The following is a 23,944-nucleotide window of genomic DNA, read 5'->3' as shown; positions in this document are numbered from 1 at the left end:
ATCACATAGCTATGCCATTTGTGATTTCAATAGCTCTCAGTACTTTTTTTCTGTTAAATAATTACAGCAGTGACATTCTATGGATCAAGTATAGTGGTGTACCAAAGTATTGCTAAGCACGATTTTTCAGAGAAGATCAGTGTAAGGACACTTTTGCTGTTTTGCTGGGATATAGAATCATATAATTGTAAAGCTTGAAGGGGCCATGGGGGTCATCTAGTCCAGCCCCCTGCAATGCAGGAATTTTTTGCCCAAGTTGGGGCTCAAACCCATGAGCCTGAGTTTAAGAGTCCCATGCTGATGAACAGTGCCATGGCCCTTTCAGGTACTAATGATTTTTGAAATATTTAAAGGATATTATTCAAGTTTTAAATGCCTCATTTCCCCATCTAGAGTTAGATCTGAATACACCATACAGCCCAGTGACAGGCAATATTATATGTAAACCAGTGATATTAAAATCAATGGGAGTTAATGTCACTGATTTCAACATCTTGTCATTTGCTTCTATTGACAACTAATATTTCTAATGGTGCCAATTAACTTGGATAGTTCATGTTCCATCTAGGTTAGGAATACAATAAAAAATGCTTATACCAGCACAGTTCAAATTTATTTGTCAATGTATCTGTGAATGCACACGTCAATCCAAAAAAGGTGTCCTATATGTGGTCTTCATATATAGTGATTTTAGAGGTAAGCACGCATCTCTAAATTATCTTTTTTATTATTAGTTTGCCTAAGGGTGAGGTAGGGTCAAAAGGTTGCTTAAATATCTTAAGCATAAAGAGCATTTTGCAAAGTTCCAAGTAATATTCTATAAGATAGAGAGAATTTTATCAAGGCATAATAGGATCATGCAATTTAATTTCTGATCATTTAGCAAAGTAGAATCTGTCTGATTCCAATTAACAGGCATAGGCTTGTTTGTAAAGTCTCTTAAAAATTAGCCATGCAAGTAAAACTCACTATACTGTACTTAAGTGTAGTACATATTCGGGTAGCCTTCATTGCAGTTTGCTTTGAGATTCATGTTTGTCTTGTTCTTCTGAAGATATGCACAATCTTCTTTGGTTATTAAAATGATTTACATTTTTTTCTTTTTTAAAAAAGGAAAGACCCTCTAGGAAAACTGTTGCTGGAACTAATGTGTTTCAGTTTCCAATCTCACCCTCCAGCTCAATCTGCTGCTTTGTTTTGTTTACACCTCATTGAATTCCCTTTGTCTTTCAATCCTTGCTCTGCTGATGAAGTCATCTGTCTGCATTTTCCCCCCGCTGACTTTCGAAAACCAAGGCACAAAGCTGTACATCTCCCGCAAAAGTTAATAAGGCAGGCCAAATGATCCTATAGTTTGATGATGGTGAGTGTCATGGCAAATAAAAGGACATCCAGCAGAGTTCACTCAGCCCATATTGCCTCTTAAGACCGAAATCTTCCTTCAGATGCTTATGTGACTGGAAACATTGTAAAGGTTGCTCTCTAAACAGGGATATGGCAGAGTAGTTTCCAATTTTGTCCACGTAAGGGGGAGAAAACTTATTGCAGTCAACAAGGAAGCAACATCATCAGATGGCCAGTGTTTTCCAAGTGTTTTAAAAGAAAAGCTTTCTAAGAAGGTGCAAATACTGGCTAGGAATGCGTTGGAACCAATATGTTTCTAATACAGTGGTACCTCGAGTTAAACGCCTCAGGTTACAAATGCTTCAGGTTACAAACTCTGCTAACCTGGAAGAGTTACCTTGAGTTGAGAACTTTGCCCCAGGATGAGAACGGAAATCGTGTGCCAGTGGCGCAGTGGCAGCAAGAGGCCCCATTAGCGAAAGCACGCCTCTAGTTAAAAACAGTTTCAGGTTAAGAACGGACCTCCAGAACGAATTAAGTTTGTAACTAGAGGTACCACTGTAATAAAAGTAGGGCTTTACCCCAGCTCCCCCAGTCCCTGAAATGGCTGCAAATGCTTCATTGGTTAGGGACAAATTTTCTCCACATCATCCCAAAATGAGAGGGATCACATGGATATTTATTTATATTCATAGTATTTTATTTATTCAGTTTCTCTATCACCTTTCATCCAAGGATCACAGGACAGTTTACAATATAAAAATACATACCAAAATGACAAACGAAAACAAATGCCGATTTCCATTTGACGATGCAAGCCTAAGCTTGTCTCCTCAGAATTTCTATTGAATTCAGTGGAACTTACTCACAAGTAAATGGGCTAAGGACTGTAGCCGAAGTCCATGTTTCATGGTACACAGTCTGTCTGGAAAGAAAACGAACTCTGTTATCAGGTTGCTTTCTCAAAGGGAAAAATATCCCACCTTCATGGTAATCTGGTACATGGATTGGTGAACAACTGAATTCAAAACATATGAAACATATGTTTTTGGAGCACATAGCACCCAACCAAGAGAACCTAAATGATACAGCCTTCAGAAACACAAAGTTAGCTGAGGACCAAATTGGGGTCTTCTATGTTGTTCTTCTGTCTGAATTGCTATCTCTATTTTCCTAAGGCTGAAGAGCAGCATTCTTAAAAATCCTGAGAGAGAATAAATCTTAAAATAACCATACACAAAATACAAAAACTCATTCTAACTGAAATTTAATGTTAGATAAACTTTCTCCATTGACCCTTAACTAATTCCAAAAATCACATTCTCGGGGGGGGGGGCTGATTCCATTCCTCTGCTTCATAAACAGAAGGGTCTTCTCTAACCTTCCAAACCCACTAACTCCTAAGAGAGTAGAATGCTTTCTCAAGTAATCCACTTCTCCCACCCTCTCAACCAGCACCACTGCTGAGAAAAATTGAGAGATTCAGTTGAACCCCCATAAGCCTTTGTGAGTGAACAGAAGTCTGTTCATGCAACAGGGCTTTCCTGTCTCCTCCAGACCCCCACCGTCCCCTGTGTATCCCTGAGAAAGTTCCTGGTGGTTGATTGTCCCTCTGAATGGTTCAGGGTGGTAAATTGTGAAGATTGCAGTGAGACAGGGAAAGAGCAAGAATTTGGAGGTGCTGCCTTAGACAAGCAGATGTGCCTTCTGTTTATATCAGGGATGGGGAACCTGTGACCTTCCAGATGTTGCTCTCATTTTCTCTGGCCATTGACTATTCTGGCTGGAAGTTCAAAAACATCTGGATGGCCACAGGTTTCCCATCCCTGCTGCATCTAAAGCCTTACATAATTTAAACTTGGCACATGACTGTGCAGTAGGAAGGCAAGTAAGCATGGCCTGAACCAGGTTTCATGGTATGATTACTATTTTCATTTATTAAACTGGTGTGGGGTATAATCAAACATCATCCAGGAAGTAATCACGGTTTCCTGTGAAATATTGTGGTTAAATGCATAGTTCAGCTCTATTATGTCCTTTAATGTAAGCTTTCTATATCAGTAATGATAACCAGGATATAGCTGTGCTGTAGATTGGGTATCTAGCTTATGAAGTGCAGCCAAATCAAAAATAATTGTGCTTCCCTTAACAGCAAAATGTTTCTTTTGTTATTACAGTACTAAATTGCCTGCCTCCTTTTGTTAGGGGTAAAATATTTTCTCCTTTGTTTTATTCCCTAGCCTACTATAGTACTTGTCTAAACAGCTCATCTAAGTGAGACTGATGTTTCTCAAGGACTGTAAGTGATGAGAGGATCTACCCTTTGCTCTTCAGTTATCTCTTCACAGTTATTGTCACGCTTATCTGCAGTTCTCTGAGAGAAATAGTTCCATTTTGCTGGGTTGCAAACATTCATTTCTCTTATTCAGACCACAGATTTGCCTCAGGGCATGCTAGAAAAAATATTTTGGATCTCATCTTGTGGTATTGCTTAACTTTGAAAGAAAACAGAATAGAACTTAACGCTTCATGAAAACTGTCCATTCCAGGTTCCAGGTGTTGTTTAGTAAGTAAATCAGTTGTGATGAGATTCAAAGCCTTGATAATATGTTAACCTTTAGGTCAAATAAGGTAACTGCAGGTATTTGTGGCTTTTAAAAAATGTGTGTCTAGAAAATTTAATTTTGGCAAAGAGACAAGTAGCCAGTAGAACTTTTCCATTTAGTGAGGGGGCTGTGGACACCTGTTGACACAGAAGCCAGCTGTGACAATCCACTATGAGGATAAAATTGTTCCTCTCCATGTTGAGTTGAATGCTTCCATTATTACAGAGCCAAGAGCAGTATCTTCCCTGATGAGGTCTGAGGATATGCACAAGGAACTTGCATCACTTTGACCCACAACATGCTCCCCTTTCTCCTGTTCATCATGACTAATTTGAGCTATCTGAAGGGGGTAGGCCAGGTGAGTCCAAAGAGAGCCAGTGTGGTGTAGTGGTTAAGAGCAGTGGACTCGTAATCTGGTGAACCGGGTTCGATTCCCTGCTCCTCCACATGCAGCTGCTGGGTGACCTTGGGCTAGTCACACTTCTTTGAAGTCTCTCAGCCTCACTCACCTCATAGAGTGTTTGTTGTGGGGAAGGGAAAAGGAGATTGTTAGCCGCTTTGAGACTCCTTGGGGTAGTAATAAAGTGGGATATCAAATCCAAATTCTTCTCTTCTTCATCTAATGCATCTCTCTCTCTCTCTCTCTCTCTCTCTCTTTCTCTCTCTCTGTGTGTGTGTAGACGTGTGTCTGGCACCTTAAAGGAGCCTGTAGTGTAGCTACTTTTAAAGAAGCCCTCTCTGGACCCTGAGGTACTTGACAGATACTGTCTGGTGACAAATAACTTTTTGTGGGTAAGGTGCTTGAGAGGGCCATGGCAGTCCAGCTGCAGACACACATCATGACCCATTTTCATCTGGGTTCAGGGTTGGTTTGGGGGCAGAATCAGTCTTTGCCATTATGAAGTATGGGGGAGCCATGGGGGGATTGTGACCTTGTTGCTCCTGCTTGATCTCTCAGAAACTTTCAGTATCATTTACCATAATATCCTCCTTGGATCATCTCTGTGAGTTGGGAATTGATAGCAGAGTGTTGCAGTGGTTCTACTCTGATCTACAGAGTCAGGTTCGGAGAATAGAGTTGGGGGTTTATGTGTCCACAGTTGTGCTGTAGGGTGCCACAGGACATTATCTTATCCTGAAATCTGCCTAGTACAATATGTATATTAAGCTACTGGGAATGGTCATTAGGAGATTTGAGACATGATGCCATCAGTATTTTGACTTCCAGCTTTCTTTCAGGAGAGCCTGTGACAGCTTTAAACCAGTGTCTGGATGCAGTGGTGGGCTGGATGAAACCAACAAACTGAGACTGAATACTGATAAGATGGGGTCTTTGTGAGCGTGGTTCCCAGGTCCAGGAGGTGGGGAGTTCACCGGTGCTGAACAGGGTTGCACTCTCTCTGGAAGAGCAGGTGCATAGTTTGGGGATGCTTCTAGATCCATCTTTGTCATTGGATGCTGTAGTGACCTCTGTGATAAGGAATGTCTATTATCAGTTTAGGGTGATATACCAGCTATACTCTTTCCTGGACAGGCATAGCTTAGTCCCTGTGATTTATGTGTTGGTAACCTAACAAATTGGTCTACTGTAATGCATTCTATGTGGGGCTTCCCTTGGAATTGGTCCCGAAGCTGTAGCTGGTGCAGGATGTTGTGGACAGGATGTTGAGTGGAGCATTTGCATGAAAACATACTGCACAAATGCCAAGGTAACTGTACTGATCAGCTACTGGGCCATATTCAAGCTCTTGTTAACAAAGAGAGACCCGAGCAACTCAGGAAAAGGATACCTGAAAAACCTGTCCCTGTACAGACCTGTAAGTTCACTTTTATCATCTGGAGAAATTCTACTTGTAGCACTGCACACTACAGAATATGATAGGGTGGTGACCCAAAAATGAGGATTTTCTGCTGCGTTTCCTATACTACCTATTTCCCTTTCCTCTGTCGTATGTAAAGCAGCAATCGGGATTTGCTTCAGACATCTTGTAAAAGCTTACCCTTTTGCACAGGTTTTCTCAGACCCATAAGACTGAACCCTGTTTAGTTGGTTTTATATGCTTTGCATGTTTTTATACTGCTTTTATACTGGTTTTGGGCTATATTTTTTCTTTTATTAATGCTGTTTGGGTTTTTAATATTGTATTCTGCTTAGAGATTTTGGTTCATAAATGGTTCTAAAATAAATAAATAAGTTCACAAATACTCAGGTGTTGACTGCTGCATGTCATATACTTTTAAGTGCTTTCAAATATTGTCAAATAAGGATTGTCAACTGAAAGCCTAAGGTCATGTTATGTCAAAAAAAATTGAATACTGCCTATCAGATACAGCTGAATGTTGACATGTACAGCATGTCAGTTGCCAGTTATTGTCAAAAAACTGACTGTGTGTCTAATATGTCATTTTGGCTACTAATTTGAGCCAAATACCGTCCAATGTGAACACTGCTAATGCAAAGCCTTTGGATGCTAATATATAGTAGATTTAATGTCAGTGACAAGAGAAGTGTGAATGATATCAAGATATAATTGAATGCTAGTTGGTTGGATGGATAAATAAATAAATAAATAAATAAAAGTTTTTTCTGAACATGTAATTGGTTACATGTTTGTTTGTTTGTGAGTGACTGGACAATGTATTGTAGCTACATTTGATTATTGGTGGTTATTAGTGATCGTAATTAGTGGCGTGCTCTGGTCCATGGGGTCACGAAGAGTCGGACATGACTAAACAAGAACGTGGTTGTAATGAGATGCATAACATGATGAAATTATAACACAATAAAAAATAAATTGTGGATCGTGAATGACCAAGGACTGAAAGTCTAGCCTTTGGCAGTTCAACCACCTCAGTCTCTATGTAGCAGAATAGAAAGACTGCAAGCAGAATATTTGACAGCTCCACCCTTTTAACAAAGGGTATATCAAGTCTTCTGGCAGACTTTTTAATGTCCAAGTCAATCACAGAGTGACTTCTTCTAAGAGGTTACTGATGAAAATAAGCAGAAATGAAATACATCGCAAAGACATTTCCTTTTATCTTGCACCATCTTCTTAGAAATAAGAAAAGGCTGGCCAATTATTGTTTGGACAGTAAGCAGTATATAAATATTATAAATGAATGAATGAATGTACAATGGCATGTGAGCAAACCCCTTCTTTATTTACTGCTTTATTTGTTGCATTTCTAATCCACTTTTTCCTCCAAGGAGCCCAAGGTGGTATACATAGCTCTCCCTCTCCTCAGACCCCTCCCTCCCACGACAAACCCTATCAGGTAGGTTAGGCTGAGAGATTATGACTGGCCCAAGGTGACTAGTGAGCATTATGGGCAAGTAGGGATTTAGGTCCTGGTCTCCCAGCGACCTAACCACTACACCACACTGGCTCTTATGGTCCAATTTTATGTATGTTTACTTGGCTGTATTTCCACTATGTTCAGTCGATCTTCTACCCAAGTTAGTAGGCTCAGAGTCGTGTAGTGACATAAATGCTTCTATGTACACACCAGAACTTCCTCCTGTTCCCTCCAACTCCAAATGCTTGGGCACAGATGAGTTGAGGCTGTAGGCGGAAGGAATGGCAAAAGCTTTACTGCGTATAGCAAGAAGCCTTGTTTTTAGGATACATGCCTACAAGGGCTGGTTTCTGATGGCCTAAGTGCCAGACTTACCTGGCACCTTCATTACATATCTTTAGGTGCCAGATGAAAATGTTTTTCTTTAACTAGGCCTTTGGCTAAGCCTTGTTATTTTGTGTTCTCATTTTGTATTTTTTGTTGTGAACTGCCCTGTTATCTTTGGGTGAAGGGTGGTATGTGTTATGTACTGAAGTTCTCACCCTGGGCCAGCAGGGGGATACTGTAGATAGTTTTCACTCAGGTCCACATATGCAAATAAGGGATTGAAAGTGACGTTCAGTGATTGGATAGTTACAGAAATTGGTTACTGTTGCGTTCTAGTGGAGCTCTATATAAGCAAGCTGACTGAACCCTTCAGTTCAGTTCTGTTCTGGCCTGTGAATAAACAAGAGCTATTTGAAGAATCCCTGTGTCGTCTGATATGTTCACCCACAACTTAACAGTATGCAAATCAAATCAAATGAATCAAATCAATAAACACGTTATTCTAGCTGTTGGGTTACTACTGAGAACATGAAATCTGTGGGCGCTGCTCCACTTGCTGTTTTGGGCATGGCATACCCATGTTGCATGCTTATGTTAATGTAAATCAGACTAGCTAATTCCTGACTTGATTAAAATTGGTGTAACTACTAATTTTACAAGAGGTTAGGCAACTCCTTCTCATTAGCAATGAACCATGTAGAGTGGCAGGACATACTCTGTTTGCATTAGCTGTAGCAATGAATTGAGTCAGGGAGCCTAAGAGCTCGACTATGTGCTCGAGTTTCAGGAACAGCAGAGATAGGATTTAATTACTATTACAAGGCTGCATACAATGGGTTTTTACAACAACCTGTACAATTTTTTTACATGTGTGTCCATCACTACTGTGTGCTTTCAATGACGATGTGTGTTATACTCAAGCCAGAGAATTTGGATTTGTTGCAGTTCTCCGCAATCTGAATGCAGCTTCCCACCCCATTTGCAGCCATATAGTGGGGGTGAAGCAGTACATAGTCACCATTTCCCCAGACTTAATTCTTGTCCCAGGCTGTTCTTTCCAAATGCTTCTTCTGCAAGTTGTAGGTCTCCTCTTCTCTCTAGCATTTGAATAGTGCTGCTGTTTCACACCCACTTCACAAGTTGTGAGCTTGACTGAACAACAGTTCACTCCAACCCCAGCAGTCTCCTCAATGTTTAGATCATCAGTGTCAGTTTCCCTGTTGTGTTTGCTATTGCTCACTATTAAAGCTCTGCAGCATCCGTCCCTTTGCCTAACCCGGAATGTTAGACATCTTGCTGTGGTTGTTCAGTTCTTTGTGGTGATTGGCACACCACTGGGCCATGGAGCATAGCCAAGGGTAGAAGTCAACCTGGTGTTTGTACATCTCGCTCTTGCTGTTTTTACTAAACAAGAACTTGTTCTGCACCTACTGTGCTACTATTCTGTTGCTGTTGACAATCTTTTGAGATTGTAAAGTCTTGGAAACTGTTCGCTTTTCATTTATTCTTGTCACATTTCATTGGTTCTACACTTAGAACGAAGCATGCTCTGCAAACATCCAGCCACTCTTAAATTATCAACCTAACACAGGAACAGAATGTCCAGTGGGCCAGTGCCATAGCAATAGCCTCTGGCAGCAGCATCACTGCCATTCACCAAGAGGGGGAAGGATGAGGCAGCGGTGAAATTGTGGCTGCAAGGGCATATTCCTGAAGCCAATCCATTGGTCCCATCCCACTCACACAGCCCCCACCTCACTGTTGTATCACATCTCCCTTCAGTAAGCTGATCTAACATTCCCCAAATGCCCAGAGGGGAATGTGAGAGCAGTTGAAAGTGACGCGTATCATCCTTTCCCTATGACCATCCTGGCTGAGGCTGATGTGAGCTGCAGTCCAACACCATCTGGAGGCCCACAGGTTCCCCACACCTTCAACTGACGTCCTTTCGAGAGGATAAATAAAAGGAATTGATGGAGGGAGACCCTAACACCACTTACCTGAATGTAATCCTCATTCAGTGTCACTTAATTCTGAGGAGTCATGTATAGGATTGCACTACTACAGCTGTCCTATTTTCTGGTTCCACATTTGTGCTGTCCCAGAAAAAGAAAAAGAATAAAAGTAGATAATTTAGCAAACTAATATTTAGGAAATCACCCAAATAGCTTAGTAAGTATTTAAAAAACCAATATTCTAAAATCATTAGTGGGGCACTGGGAGAATTATTACATAAGTAACATTCTGAAGAAAGAATATTGGCCTGTAAAAATTACAAAGTTAAGTGGAATTTGCCCACAGTGCTCTCAGTCTTTGAATATTTCATGTAATAAATTTGTACCTCTGGTTACTCCTTTGTGAGTAGTACCTTGCTTAATAAGCTTATTTGAGTTTGTATGATAACCTCTCTTCTTCTTCTTTGGCTTATTCTCATTCTCGTTGTTGTAAAAGACTGGCATTAAGGGAAGAGAATGCCTACTCTAACAGCACTACCATCATTATTACATTTATATAGCCTTCAACCAATTAACAAGTACTCTTTTAAATCTGATTAACTGCAAGTTCCTAAACCACTGCAGTGACCCAGAACCTTATGGTGATTATTTCATGAAAGTCCTAAAGTTTGTGTGTGGGTGCTCTCTCTGTGTGTTGCAATTTGCTTATAAAAGTTTTATATTCTTCCCTCAAAACTCCCTCCCATCCTTTGTTCAAGCTCCTTTTGCTGATAGGGTTCAGAGCTTGACCCTGAGGTCTCGTTAGACGAGGAGCGGGACCCTCTAGCAAGTCTCCACACTTCTCATCACCCTGGAAAGCCATCAGATGTGGACTTGTCCCAGGACTAGCGGTCCCCACACCAGCTGGCTGGATTCTTAACTGGCCAACCCCATAACTACAGGAGCAGAGGAAGTGGTGAGCCAGGCAGACACAGCAGAACCACCACCATCAAAGTGCTTAATTAGCTGCTGGTGAGGAAGGGGAAGCTAATGGGAAATACCATCTCAGATTAGGACCTGACTGAAAGCCAGGAAGGGGTTAAGCCTCTAGCTCCTATATAAGCTCCCCATCTGAGCTGCTTCATTTCCAAATCAACAGCTCTTATCAAAGTTTTGTTTTCTTCACCTGGGTGAAATGACTGTGGCCAGGTGACCTGATTCTACTCATTCTCTTATCCAGGTGCTAACAATTGATGGCAGCTTCATGGTGTCTGCTCTCTCTTCTTGAGGTCCTTTATATTTACACTGGGCTTGTAGAAGAAAGCCATTCTAACACACAACACCTTCAGATAGAGGACTGCCCTTGACATCCCTTCAGTGGCTACCTCTGTATTCACAGGTAAGCACTCCTGTTCAACTTCTTTGTCTGGGTGGGTAGGACAGCCCACCTTGAGTGAGTCTCAGTCTATTTCCATCCCTGCCTGCCAGGCTGTCTAGATCCCCATAAGGAAAAAATTACCAGGGGGTTCAGGATGGGGTAGCAGCTGGTGGCTCCTGAAGTGTTACAAGAAATGCTTATTTGAAATGAGAACAAAATATTGCCAGTATATTGACACTGAAGCATGTCCTTCCACTTGGGATCATGTGGGTAGAGATTTTCCACCAGGGATTGATGAGAGTTGTATCTACTTGTTCTTAGGTGGAAGGAAGAGGCAATAGGCTGCCACAGAGCCTCTTTGATACTGCATTTGGAGCCTCTGCCTGCTTACCCTATCATAATGCCCAAGGTAAACTTTCCCCCTTTGTGTACCCTGCTGAATTGGAGAGGGGTGGAGAGAAAGCTTCTTTTTGCATTCTTTCAAACATCAAGCCCACCTCAAGGAGTGTTATTGTTTGATTAGGATTGCTCACCTCAAAATTGAACTGAGACCGGTCTGCCACATCTTTATAAGGTAAAGGTAAAGGTACCCCTGCCCGTACGGGCCAGTCTTGACAGACTCTGGGGTTGTGCGCCCATCTCACTCAAGAGGCCAGGGGCCAGCGCTGTCCGGAGACACTTCCGGGTCACGTGGCCAGCGTGACATCGCTGCTCTGGCGAGCCAGAGCTGCACACGGAAACGCCGTTTACCTTCCCGCTAGTAAGCGGTCCCTATTTATCTACTTGCACCCGGGGGTGCTTTCGAACTGCTAGGTTGGCAGGCGCTGGGACCAAGCAACGGGAGCGCACCCCGCCACGGGGATTCGAACCGCCAACCTTTCGATCGGCAAGCCCTAGGCGCTGAGGCTTTTACCCACAGTGCCACCCGCGTCCCGCCACATCTTTATAGCAGATCTCATATTTCTTGAGCAGCTGGCAATGATGCTGCAAGTGACATGTGCTGGGCAGCATAGACCTTTGATCTTTCCTAGTAAGCTGGATTTTACATGGACAAGCTTCCAATTCTGAAGGCCTTGAGTCTACTATCTCTAAAGGACTTGGCTATGATCTCAAGGGCAGCGAATGACCGAATTTCCATTAATTGCGAATGGAGAGGTGAAGATCCCCAGGATATCAGGTGTATGACCATTGCATCCAAATGTGCAAAAAGCCACAAGCAGAGCAATCCCACTTTAATGAAAAATAAAGTGTGTTTCCATCACATTTCTCTGTCTAAATGCACTTCTTTGATGTTGTTTTGCTGCCATACCCAGTAGGATTCCAGGTAAACGGAGCCCTCTTCACCTTGTTTTTCTTTTTCAAGCAATAAAGGAGTGCTAGCAAGCCAGAAAAAGTAGGGCATAAATATGAGCACCATTAAAACAAGTGATCTCCTCCTCTCACATTCTGTATTCTGAGAAGCATCGTGCTCATTTTTTTAATTAGAAATTCAAAATTTATTGCACTTTCTTAAGTGGCTTCTAAATGTTTCTGATAATACGTTGACAATAAAGAGCTCCTGTGTCCATCTACTTAATAGTGAAGATGAGTCAGCAACGCAGGAAGATGTAGCCTTGGGAGAGCAAATACTGGCTGAAAGCCTGCTGCTGCATTTTATTATTCTGATGAAGTGATGAAGTGTAAAACTTGTACAGTGTCATTTTGCCATGCATCTCTTTAGGGGTTCACAAAGAGTAGCAATTTCTTAAAGGTAGGCAGGGAAAGTGTTGCTTTTAGTTAATGCATCATAAAAGGTCACCGTAAGTATATATGCAGAACTGTCAAAATGATGAGTGCATAAGTCAACATGCTGAAGCTCAGTTTACATCTGTTCTTTTTCTTTTCTAAAAGATATTTCCAGGCCATATTGTTGAAAAGTGATAAGTTTGAAAAGTGGTGATGTCTGCTGAGAGCTTGGAAGCCACTGGAGTACATAGCTGTAAAACATCTCTAGTAGGTGGAGGAAGCTCCTTCAATGGCCTTCACAGTTCTTTGCACCTAGCCAAGACAGGCGGAAGCAGAGTAACTTTCCAGAAACAACAATGTGCAAACATGTTGCACATGAATTACATATCTAGGTGGCACTAATCAGCTCCCCTTGGCACAAAATGTGCATTACCTTAGTGCAGCTTTCTGATTTTGTTTTAAAGCAGAATATTAAAAAAAGACCAGAACGCCAAAAGATGCAGGTGACAAAATCTAGTAGAACGAATGACATAAGAATGACATGTGCTACTGTTATGGGATCCAGAGCTCTTTGTGGAGCTAGTTCTTTACAGAATGTTGTTGTACAGACTTACATTTTCTTTTTCCCAGATGAATACTCCGCTGTTCACCGGGACTGTGATTTATTCAATCACTTTAATGAACTTAGATTTATGCTCCATGTATTCTGGCATTGCCCTTTTAACGTGTTCAATGCATAACACACATCGTTTGTGTGTGTGTGTGTGTGTGTGTGTGTGTGTGTGTGTGTGTTTTAGTATGTGGATAGCATTGTAATTCAACAGGTCAAATATATTACTTTTGTAGCAGATTTTAATTCATATTAAAGGTAAAGGACGCCTGGCAGTTAAGTCCAGTTGCGAACGATTCTGGGGTTGCGGCGCTCATCTCGCTCTATTGGCCGAGGGAGCTGGCGTTTGTTCACAGACAGTTTTTCCGGGTCATGTGGCCAGCATGAATAAGCCGCTTCTGGCGAAACCAGAGCAGCGCACAGAAACACCGTTTACCTTCCTGCCGGAGTGGTACCTATTTATCTACTTGCACGTGCTTCCGCACTGCTAGGTGGGCAGGAGCTAGGACCAAACAATGGGAGCTCACCCCGTCGCGAGGATTCGAACCACCAACCTTCCGACTGGCAAGCCCTAAGCTCTGTGGTTTAGACCACAGCACCACCCACGTCCCTTAATTCATATTACCGAATGTCAAATAAAATGTTACAATAGGGATGCTAACTTTCACATTACCTTGAGTGTGAAAGTAGCAATTGGTTGATTGTGGGTTTTTCTTCCTTATATGCCATGGAAGTCCTCTCATTTCAATACAGAATCATAGAATTGTAGAGCTGGAAGGGACCATGAGAGTCATCTAGTCCAAATCCCTGTAGTGCAGGAAGCTTTTGCCCATGTGAGGCTCAAACCCACAAACCTGACATTAAGAGACTAATGCTCTACCGAATTTTAATCTTCTTTTGTGCTGGTGTCTTTTCTCTTGATCTCATCTGATTACATTATGGGACCATTTATTTATTCATTTATTTTCTGAAAAAAATATGTGCAAGGAAGCTTTTGGATAGCATTCAAAGCAGTGCATTCATTTAGTGCCAAACCACGGAAGTCCTTATTCATTGTGTTACTTTGGCAAATCAGTTGGGGGGTCATATTATGCATTATTTTAGATTTTTTGAAGACAGAATGCTGTCTGATTTCTGTTGGGATTTCTAATGAATTGTTGATGGCATGAAATGCGAAAGACACAACCCCTGGTTTCACTGAATACATTATAGTTTCAATGGAATTAAAATATGGAAAAGAATTTGGATCAAATGTGATCATAAAATATGCTAAGCCTCAGTTAAAATATTGTGTTGAGGACACACAAGGAATGCTGTGAAAGAATGCCACCACAGCACACATTCCATTCTAAAATGGAATAATATCTTATTCATGCTGGCGTAGATTAGATCAAAATCTAATCCTACAGGCATTTTTAAAGCAATGCAGAATTTACACAGAAAGTAAAATGTAAAACACACCAGGCCTTATAACTATGTATATAATATCCATAGTGCATTCACACAGTTAGAGAAATACTTGCACACATGCTCAGTTGATAAAAGATAATAATAGTGGAGGTAATGGAGGATGGGGAAGTAGTAATTGAGGGCAGGGGACAGCAGAAGTACCACCTACCACTATGGTTGGAAAGCATCACTATAAATAAGGGGGGGCGTGAAGTGTTTGTGTATGGACAAATGCACACACAAGGGTGTGCATGACCCGCATGACCCTGTATAGACCAATATGTCATCTATTCGTAGATGACACATTTGTAGGTTCACATAGATGTGATTCAGCTTTTATCTGACTTTGCAGGCACTTGCAATATTTTTTGAAAAACTGGGATCTAAAAATAATAAAAGAAAAACTTCTGTAAGCATTCATAGAAACTTCAGGCCAGGCACAAAAGAGCTTGCGGCAACTTTGCTCAGTGGCGTGTGACTGGAAGTTGGTGAGGAGATGACATTGCATCTCCCCACTAGTGGTGCTCTTTTAACATCTTCAGTGCTTTCCACATTAATCAGATTCCTTTAAAAAGTGAGCCACTTATACTGATAGACCTCACAGCATCTAGTGACTCACAAATTTGTCCCAGATGATAGTTCATTCATTTTTTTATAAGGTAAGGTAAAGGACCCCTGGACGGTTAAGTCCAGTCAAGAGTGACTATAGATTGTGGCGCTCATCTCACTTCAGGCTGAGGGAGTTGGCATTTGTCCACAAACAGCTTTCCGGGTCATGTGGCCAGCATGACTAAACCACTTCTGGTGCAACGGAACACCATGACAGAAGTCAGAGTGCATAGAAACTCTGTTTACTTTACCACTGCAGCAGTACCTATTTATCTACTTGCACTGGTGTGCTTTCAAACTGCTAGGTTGGCAGGAGCTGGCACAGAGCAACGAGAGCTCACCTCATTACGCAGATTCAAACTGCTGATCTTCTGATCAGCAAGCCCAAGGGGCTCAGTGGTTTAGTACACAGCGCCACCCACATCCCTCATTATAAGATTGATTACCCACCCTTTACCAAGGCAGGTTATACTGTAACCACCAGAAAACACAATATTAAAGCAGAGGAAAACCACTGCAATTTAAAAACACATAAAACCAGTGCTTTTTTTCTGGAGGGACCCAGGGATACGCATACCCCTCAACATTTTGTGAATCTAAGTTTGGCCTCATTGATGGGCAGTATTTCAATATGAGTAGGAAAATAAGGGTACCCCTAAACATTTTTAAGGGAAAAAAGCACTGCATAAAACCATTTCAAAATGGAACAGATCAATATGCAGTGCTATTTTTCTAGAAAAAGAGGTGCCAGAACTCAACATGAACACCTCCTTTGTTCTCTTAGAATGGCAATGGCGCCCACCTGAGAGGTGGCAAAACTGAGTTCCAGTAAGTTCCAGCTGTAAAAAAAGCCCTGGCAAAATGAATTCAACAAAGGAGTTGGGTCACAAACAGCAAAATACCTTCACTGCCAAAGGCCAAAGTAAATAGCATATGGTGAAAAGTGTTCCATGAAGATGCTAGATGCACTTCTCTACAGAGGAAGTTGAACAATTTAGGGCCTGCTGCAGAGAAAATCATCTTCTGCATCATCCTTCCCCACACTTCTAAGTTTGACGGAACTACTAAGAGGTCGATACGGATGGGAATGATCTTTCATATATCTGAGGCCTAAGTCATTTCGGGCTTAATACACTAATGTGAGCACCTTGAATTGAGCCCAGAAATGTACTGCAGCCAAAGATTGTGCTATCCTTGTTTACATATATGAATGCAACTATTGTACGTTTAACTTTCAGCATCACTTCCTAAAATTTAGTCTTCTGTATCTTTCTATAGTGTTTGGTAACTTTTTTATTTTAATTTTCAAAACAGGGCAACCAATAACCTTAATAAATCATCAGATTGTTATATAAATCATGCATGTTTAAAATTGAGCTGACTGATTTACAAATCAGGCTTCTTAATTAAAGGCTGTATTGCTGATTTATTAGTTGCTTGATGGTTTCCCTAAATCACACTCCTCATTTGTTTGAGTTACTGTGCACCATTAGTACTACCATCACACAAATTGCATGCCTTTTATAAATGATGCAACTGCCTCTTTAGCTCATGTAATGGACAACATTATTATGGGTCATAACAACATCCGTCAAGTTGACTGATCTCTGCAAATCTATGACACTCTTGTGTTTTAACCCAAAGTATGAAGGAATCTGATTTGTAGTCATGTTTGTCTAAGTCATGATATTGTCTACATGACAACCTGATTAATGATGTGCTGTGCATGCTTCCCCCCGCCCCATCCCGCAGTATACTTTAATGGAGAAAAGGTATGTAAACATAAGCATTAATCAAGATGAATGGAAGAATATTAGTGTTTTATTATAGAGCTTTTATAGTCGTCCATTCAATGTTCAGTATCAACTGAATGATGCTTTCATTTTAATAAATGGGGTTAGATTGGTGCAATGTTCTTTAGCCTACTCCTGAATTTTTCAAGGAAGGAAACTGAAGCACTTCTCTAGGAATATGAAACATGTTCCTTCAGGGCCAAGCAAATGTTGGTCCATCTTAGGCATATTAGGGCAGCCGTGAACTATTTTAGGCCACACGGACATCTTCAGGTACTCATTCTCTCATAGGAGATTATGAAACGGGGAAATTGCAAAGAAAAATGGATATGCTTTGGAATATTAATGAGAACTTAAAAAAATAAAGTAAACTGATGTGAAAATGTAGAGAATTGAATTTCAGATTGGAAAAATGAGAGAGAGAGAGAGAGAGAGAGAGAGAGAGAGAGAGAGAGAAACTGAAACTAAAACTGGAATATTCACATACCCTTTATTTATTTAAGCAGTTCTATACCACCATAGATATATAAAATCAGGGTGATGTACAACAATAAAACACAAAACACCACTAAAAAATAGTTAGTAGAAGACCATTCCTTGGGGCTATTATAGTCCCACTGCCATCATTATTATTATTTTTTTAAAAATACCTTTGTTATCCTTTTATTGCATATGACAGCTGAGTATAGGATCAGGAGCTTTGGACAAAGGGACCAGGAGACTATTATTTTTTTGGAAATCAAACCAAAATATTATAATTTCTTAAAGCTTACTTAAATTGATGGAATAAGGGTTGTTTGCAAATAGGTTTTCTAACAATGCATAGCTTGATAATAGTTTAAAGATGTTGCTGTTGTTTTAAAGAGGTTAAATGAGGTTATTTAGAGACTTGCTCTAGTTCCCAGCTCTGTACTAAACCATTGGACAATGAACTTTTTTATATACACACCTGTTAAATCATAGAGAACTTTACAGAAGTATTCTTCATGCTCAGGTTTCTCTCCCCCACAGACTTCAATTCTTAGTACTCTTATCTCTGGCCAGGAACTAGCTGTTTCTTCAGGTTAACCAGCAACTTCCAACACTCTGGTCTCAGTTCTCTCTCTTAATAAAATCTTCTTCTCTCCCTCTATTTCTTCTTTCAGTGCTTTTAGCTTTAAGAGATTGCTATCCCATAAACCATTAGTTCTCTCTGCCCACCTCTGGATGCCAGCTGTTGTCCCCGCCCCACTGTGGCTGCTGCCCTCCCCTTCAGACTATCTCAAATCTTGCTGCTTGAGATTCAGTGAATCTCTTCATATTCCCTCCCACCATGTATCCAACTGTCCCCAACTTTGCTCAGTCTGCCCTTTTATTCTTTCCAGTCAGAACCCTTCAACCAATCACCACTTTTTCAGGGGAATACTGAAACCTCATTGGCCTTTAACTATGACTCAATGCATTTGAATGGAATGCTGACCAATCACAACCTGACTCATGTAAATGCTGACTCCTTTCACAAACTATCATAACTGAAGTCCCGCTGTTTACATAGTCATCTCATTAGCAACAGTATCAGTTTAATTGCTTCCTGGCAGACTGCCAGGTGAACCCCGGCACAATGTATTTCTCTGGCTTCAGTTAGGAATAAAACCTTCATGCAGTAAACTATTTGCAATCCCAACAGTGTTCATAACAGAACAACCTTTAACGTTTAATTTGCTCGTCATAAAAATAGTTTCTTCACATTAACCTTTTAAATATTTGATTATTTCTCAAATGTGGCTGCTGCTCTTGCATTTATTTGTTAGAAGGTGAAGAGCCTCTGAGGTATTGCCTATTATTCAGGGAAATTATTTCCCACCTTCTGCCACAGCATCTAACCCCCCTGGCATTTTCCTAAGCACGTTGTACAAACATGTATTTACAGTAATCCATGGAATCAGCTTTAAGTTACATTGTTTTTGATCTATTGACCCGAGACCATTTATGTGTTAGCAGAATCAACTAAAGCAAGGACGGTCATGGATTCCACATTGGCATTTTAGTTAAGCAGGCTGCATTGGAAAGATGACAATGGAAACATTGAGTGACCTTTCGTAGTCAAAGTCAAATACATTTTTCTGCAACAGTTGAGATCCAGAAGGTTATTGACAAGCATTCCATTTTGGATGGCTATAACCATCTATAAATTTTGCAATTGCTACAACAAGTAGGTTCTAACATAGCTCTGATCAAAACTTTCCCCTCAGCTTGATATTCTGAGGCAGGAATGGCCAATGTGGTTCATTCATTCATCCATATCAGGGCAGTATACGCATTGTAACACTGTTACAAGTTTATACTTGGATTCACATGTTTGCAGCCAGCACTCATATATGTTCATATACACGCTGCTGAGCCGTTTAGGCTCTTTTGCTAGAATTATGGCATGTGCTTTTTATGGACATATGCTAACTCTTAAGCCTATGCCCACAAGAAGATTTCACATAAAGAAATAAAGAAAGTTTGGCTTATTACATGAAAAATTAGCGACAGAATATATAAAAATATGGCTACAGACAGCAAAGTTGCAAACCAAGCAGGTAGCAAACTACAATACACACCTTGATTAAAGAGTAAAAGATTCCCTAACTATTCTGAAAAGCCTCAAAGAAACATGGGCAGAAGCTAGAAGTGGAGAGAAGGAGGGGGGAGGAAAGTACACCTGTCCTTAAAACAAAGCAGAAGTGTGTTGAGTCCTTGGGAGCACTGATTGGAGCTAGAAGAGCTAATTAACCTTTGAATCAAATGGGTTTTAAAAATCCCCTTTTGCCAACGCATGGCAGTGGAGAGGGGAGGGGGTTGTGGACTGGGTGATTTCTACAATGTCCACAATTACTTCCAGAAGAGTGAGAAATATTGTTGAACTCCAACTCCCATCAGCCCCAGCTAGCTTGGCCTTGGCCAATGGTCAGGAATGATAGAAGCAGTAGTTCAACAATGTTGGGCTACCTCTGGTCTGAGCCATGGCTGCTGTAGTATAAAACAATATGAAATAGGAAGCATGCAGTGGTACCTCAGGTTAAGAACTTAATTTGTTCCGGAGGTCCATTCTTAACCTGAAACTGTTCTTAACCTGAGGTACCACTTTAGCTAATGGGGCCTTCCTCTGCCACCATGCCACCACCACACAATTTCTGTTCTCATCCTGAAGCAAAGTTCTTAACCTGAGGTACTATTTCTGGGTTAGCAGAGTCTGTAACCTGAAGTGTCTGCAACCCGAGGTACCACTGTAGTATGAAACACTTGTATGGCTGTTTGTAGGCTTCAGAAGAAAGAAGTTGGGGCATTTCTCTATAGATGCAATTCAAAACAAAGGGGATTGGAGAGGATGTGGCCATCTGCTGGGGAAAGTTGTAAAGGGGTCCAGAAAGAGATGGGAAAGGACACCTGGATGCCTTCTCTGATGTTTGTTTGGGGGTATAAAAGGGCCAAAGAAACAGTCAGAGAAAGGTCAAGTATGGGATTCATCATGATGACCTCTTTGTACTCCTGCAAATCTTTGGGCTCCCCTTATGATGTTCCTGATTGCAGGAACACTTTGGCTACCAAGGGCAATCCTGAGAAGTGCTTGACTGGAGCTGCTTCCACAATCTATTTCAAAGGTATGATGCCTTCCAAATGCTGTGGACTACAACTCCCCTCATCCCTAACCATTAGCAATACTGACTGAGGCTGAGGGGTCTTGTAAGCCGCAGCTTCTTTGGGGTACTATATTGGCCCCTCTGATCTACATAACCATCAAAGGTAAAGTTGGGGGTTATCCTCAGAAGCTTTCTATTGATTACATTATTCTTTGCATTTAAAATTAGAAATAGAGCCTCAAACAATATTTACTTGCTCCAAAATAATCCATATGGTGAGCCAAGGATTTGAATTTAGATCTTCATGTGCAAGCCCCACTACCTGACCTTTAAATTATATTGCTTCTGACTGCTTTTGCTGTTTTCCAAACAGCAGTTTTTGTCTTGCAGAAAAATCAAAGGCTGTAGAGTGTATTTGCACATTTCTATCCTTAAAAAGAGGTCTGATGTTGCAGTAATTAATCAGACAAAATCATGCTTACTGACTTGAAGGAGAACGAAGATCACACCTGCACTTTCATGAAAGCAACTTATAATTTATACTCTTTTTATATGAATTTATGGCAACACCCTCCCCCGCCCACCCGGCTTCATTGGTTTACTCATTCAAAGGGTAACTAGGTGTATTGAAAATTTCACTAGAGCTTCTTGTTTATTTAAACTGCTTCTTTAGAATTAATTATGTAATGAAATTTAGCTTTAATGAATGGCTCTTTTTGCGCAAACCAAATTGTGGGTGAGTTAAATTTCCTACAGCTGAATTATTGGCTATCATGCCTATATCAGTGGTTTTTCCATTGCCGTACAACACATCAGCTTAAAACCTAGGGTGGTTTAAATATGGGGGGTCTGTATTTGCAAATGTTTCTTTCAGGTCAAAACAAAACTTGGATAAAATCACCTGCAGAGCAGGGAAGAGATCTCTCAAAATTTAATTGTATCAAGCAGTATATAATTTTTATGAAATGGATAATTAATAAACTCCCACAGGCTGCAATTCTGAGGACATTGTATTGGGAATACAAATATCATTTTTACCATCATAAACAATGGACTATTGGCTCAAGTCAGAAAGGCAGAAGTCAGGACAGAGAAATGATCTAGTATTCCTCTATTTGTCTTTTGCTTTAATTTTTGTTCATATTTTCATTAGAAAGGGAGAGATTTCTCCTTAACTTCAGGGCCTGCTGGGTGACTGAGATGGCTTTGGATTCCTGGGATAAAAATGGCTGCCTGGCACACTTCCAGTATGGCTCCTTTTGGCCCTACTGATATTGGGTGGTTGAGCCAAGGCTTCAGAGGATTCAGTGGTTGTGAGGAAGGAGGAACCAGAATCAGATACCCCACTCTGACACTGAAGCTATGTCTCCAGTATTAGCTGGGTAGATTTGAACTATCCTATGGCTCCCTCACAGTGATCATAGGATCTTGTCCTTACATTCTATTGTTGCCTTAGAATTCATTTGCATTTGCTGCTCCTACAACCACTGCTGACTTGAGACTCTTCCCCCTCCACTTGACATATGCTACTTGCACTACCCTTGAACCATGGTGTGCCCGAGTTCACTTTATTATAGTCCTTTTGTCTATTAGAAGTCAACATCAAAGTCAATGACAGGAGATGTGAAGGCCAGACTGGCATAAGTTATTGCTCACTCGTGTCAGCAATTTTCGTTTCCCCTGAATGCCTTACCTTGACATAAAAGTCTTAAAGTTAATTATTCCTGCTGGCATAAAGTCATGTTCCAAGACAGCCCGAAGTTTTACCCATCATGTTCTACTCATTTTTAAGTAAAACACCACATTCATGAATGTTTTATTAAACTTGCCCCCTCCACGAGTTGGATCTTGTACAGAACCCAAGTGGGAAGCTGTCTGATATCAAATTAGATCATTACTACATCAAGTCAAGTATTGCCTTGGCTCTTCCAAGTATCTGCAGGAGGTCTTTTACTTCTCAACTTGATATGGCAGAATTGGGACCTGAGACCTTCCGCATTCAAAGCATTTGATAGGGTCTCTTTTCCTTAGCATTAGCAATACAATAAATGTAAGTGGTCAATAAGAAAGGGGATTTGCAATTTAATTTCTATTCTCAGCATTGCCCATAATTAAATACATATCCTATGTAAGTATAGAAAAAAAAATTCAGTTCTCTCATGGTTTTGGTGTTATTTCAACTGTTAGGCGGATTTTAATTGGTCTTGTTTTGGTCTGGTCTGTTCCTGCTATTTTGCAATGGTTTTTATATTTTCATATATACATTGACATGGTTGTTTTATTCTCTGTGTTATGTTGCATGTATTTTGTTTGAAACTGCTCTCCAATTAGAGGATAATGAATGATGGTCTCTGCATTTTTTAGATATGGGATATGACTTTAAGTGTGAGCAACACTGAGAATGGAAATTAGTCTGAAGTTATGTCAATAAATAAAGTGTAAATCAATAAACAAACAAACTTACAATAAGCAATTTGTATAGCATCATCAACACAAAAGATGTCTGTATTAGCTGGCTTGGGAGAGCCCAAAGAGTTGCAGAACTACCAAAAAAAAGTAAAAACAAAAACCCTACAGTAGACAGGAAAACTAAAACTATCCTATAAGATCAGTGTATGCTCAGTGGGCAGAGAATGCTAACTGACTGCTGGATGATGAATGGAAAATGGGTGGGGGAGGGGATTGCAGTATGATTGAAGACTGGCAAGTACTGTGAACAGGAAAACTCCACATTGCGGCATTTTGTTGCAACCAAATCGTCATAATTCTTTTCCAATGTAAAAATCTTTGAATTTTTTTGGTTGCTTTGGAATTTCAAACTATTAATATTCATCATCTTAAATTCAAAAATGTTATTGTTATTTCATTTATTTATTTATTTACTTATTTGCATACTTAGAATCAATAGCTCCATAAAAATATATCAACTTGGTATACAATATATATGAATAAAAATGGAGTTTCCTAGAGCAGGGTATGACACACTAAAAGCTCAGTGCCAAGTGAAGGCCAATTGAATTTCAGGGGCATGGGGAACCACCGGAATTACCCCATCTGAGGATCTTGGTGGTAGACTAGATGTGTTAATTATATTGGCATGTGCTACAAAGTTAGGTGGAAAGGTAGTTGTAACTGAAAAATGTAGTTGCTCTAAAAAGTCTAAATTAATCTTGTTGAATGCTGTCAAATTCTGAAAGCATCAATAGCAGAATCCTGTCAATTTTCTAAATGCTGTTGACAGTCAAAGGCTGTTGACAAGAGTGT

At 40.5% G+C, this 23,944-nt stretch overlaps 1 long non-coding RNA gene across 3 annotated transcripts; it reads left to right on the top strand.

Annotated features, from left to right (window-relative positions):
• The first annotated feature begins 4,952 nt into the window (after window positions 1–4,952).
• LOC310842566 lies at window positions 4,953–11,455 on the top strand. 3 transcript variants are annotated; one of them, XR_014563220.1, is made up of 4 exons: window positions 4,953–5,013; window positions 10,291–10,543; window positions 10,752–10,910; window positions 11,211–11,455. It is a non-coding gene; the product is annotated as an uncharacterized lncRNA (long non-coding RNA). The 3 variants fall into 3 exon arrangements; XR_014563222.1 differs by lacking the exon at window positions 4,953–5,013 and adding an exon at window positions 7,335–7,410; XR_014563221.1 differs by lacking the exons at window positions 4,953–5,013; window positions 10,291–10,543 and adding an exon at window positions 7,329–7,410.
• The last annotated feature ends 12,489 nt before the right edge of the window (window positions 11,456–23,944 follow it).

Source organism: Podarcis gaigeae (assembly GCF_964106915.1).
Source record: "Podarcis gaigeae genome assembly, chromosome: 4".
NCBI classification, from domain to species: Eukaryota; Metazoa; Chordata; class Lepidosauria; order Squamata; family Lacertidae; genus Podarcis; species Podarcis gaigeae.
Note: the sequence above shows the minus strand (reverse complement) of the source record. Positions and strands in the feature narration are given on the sequence as shown.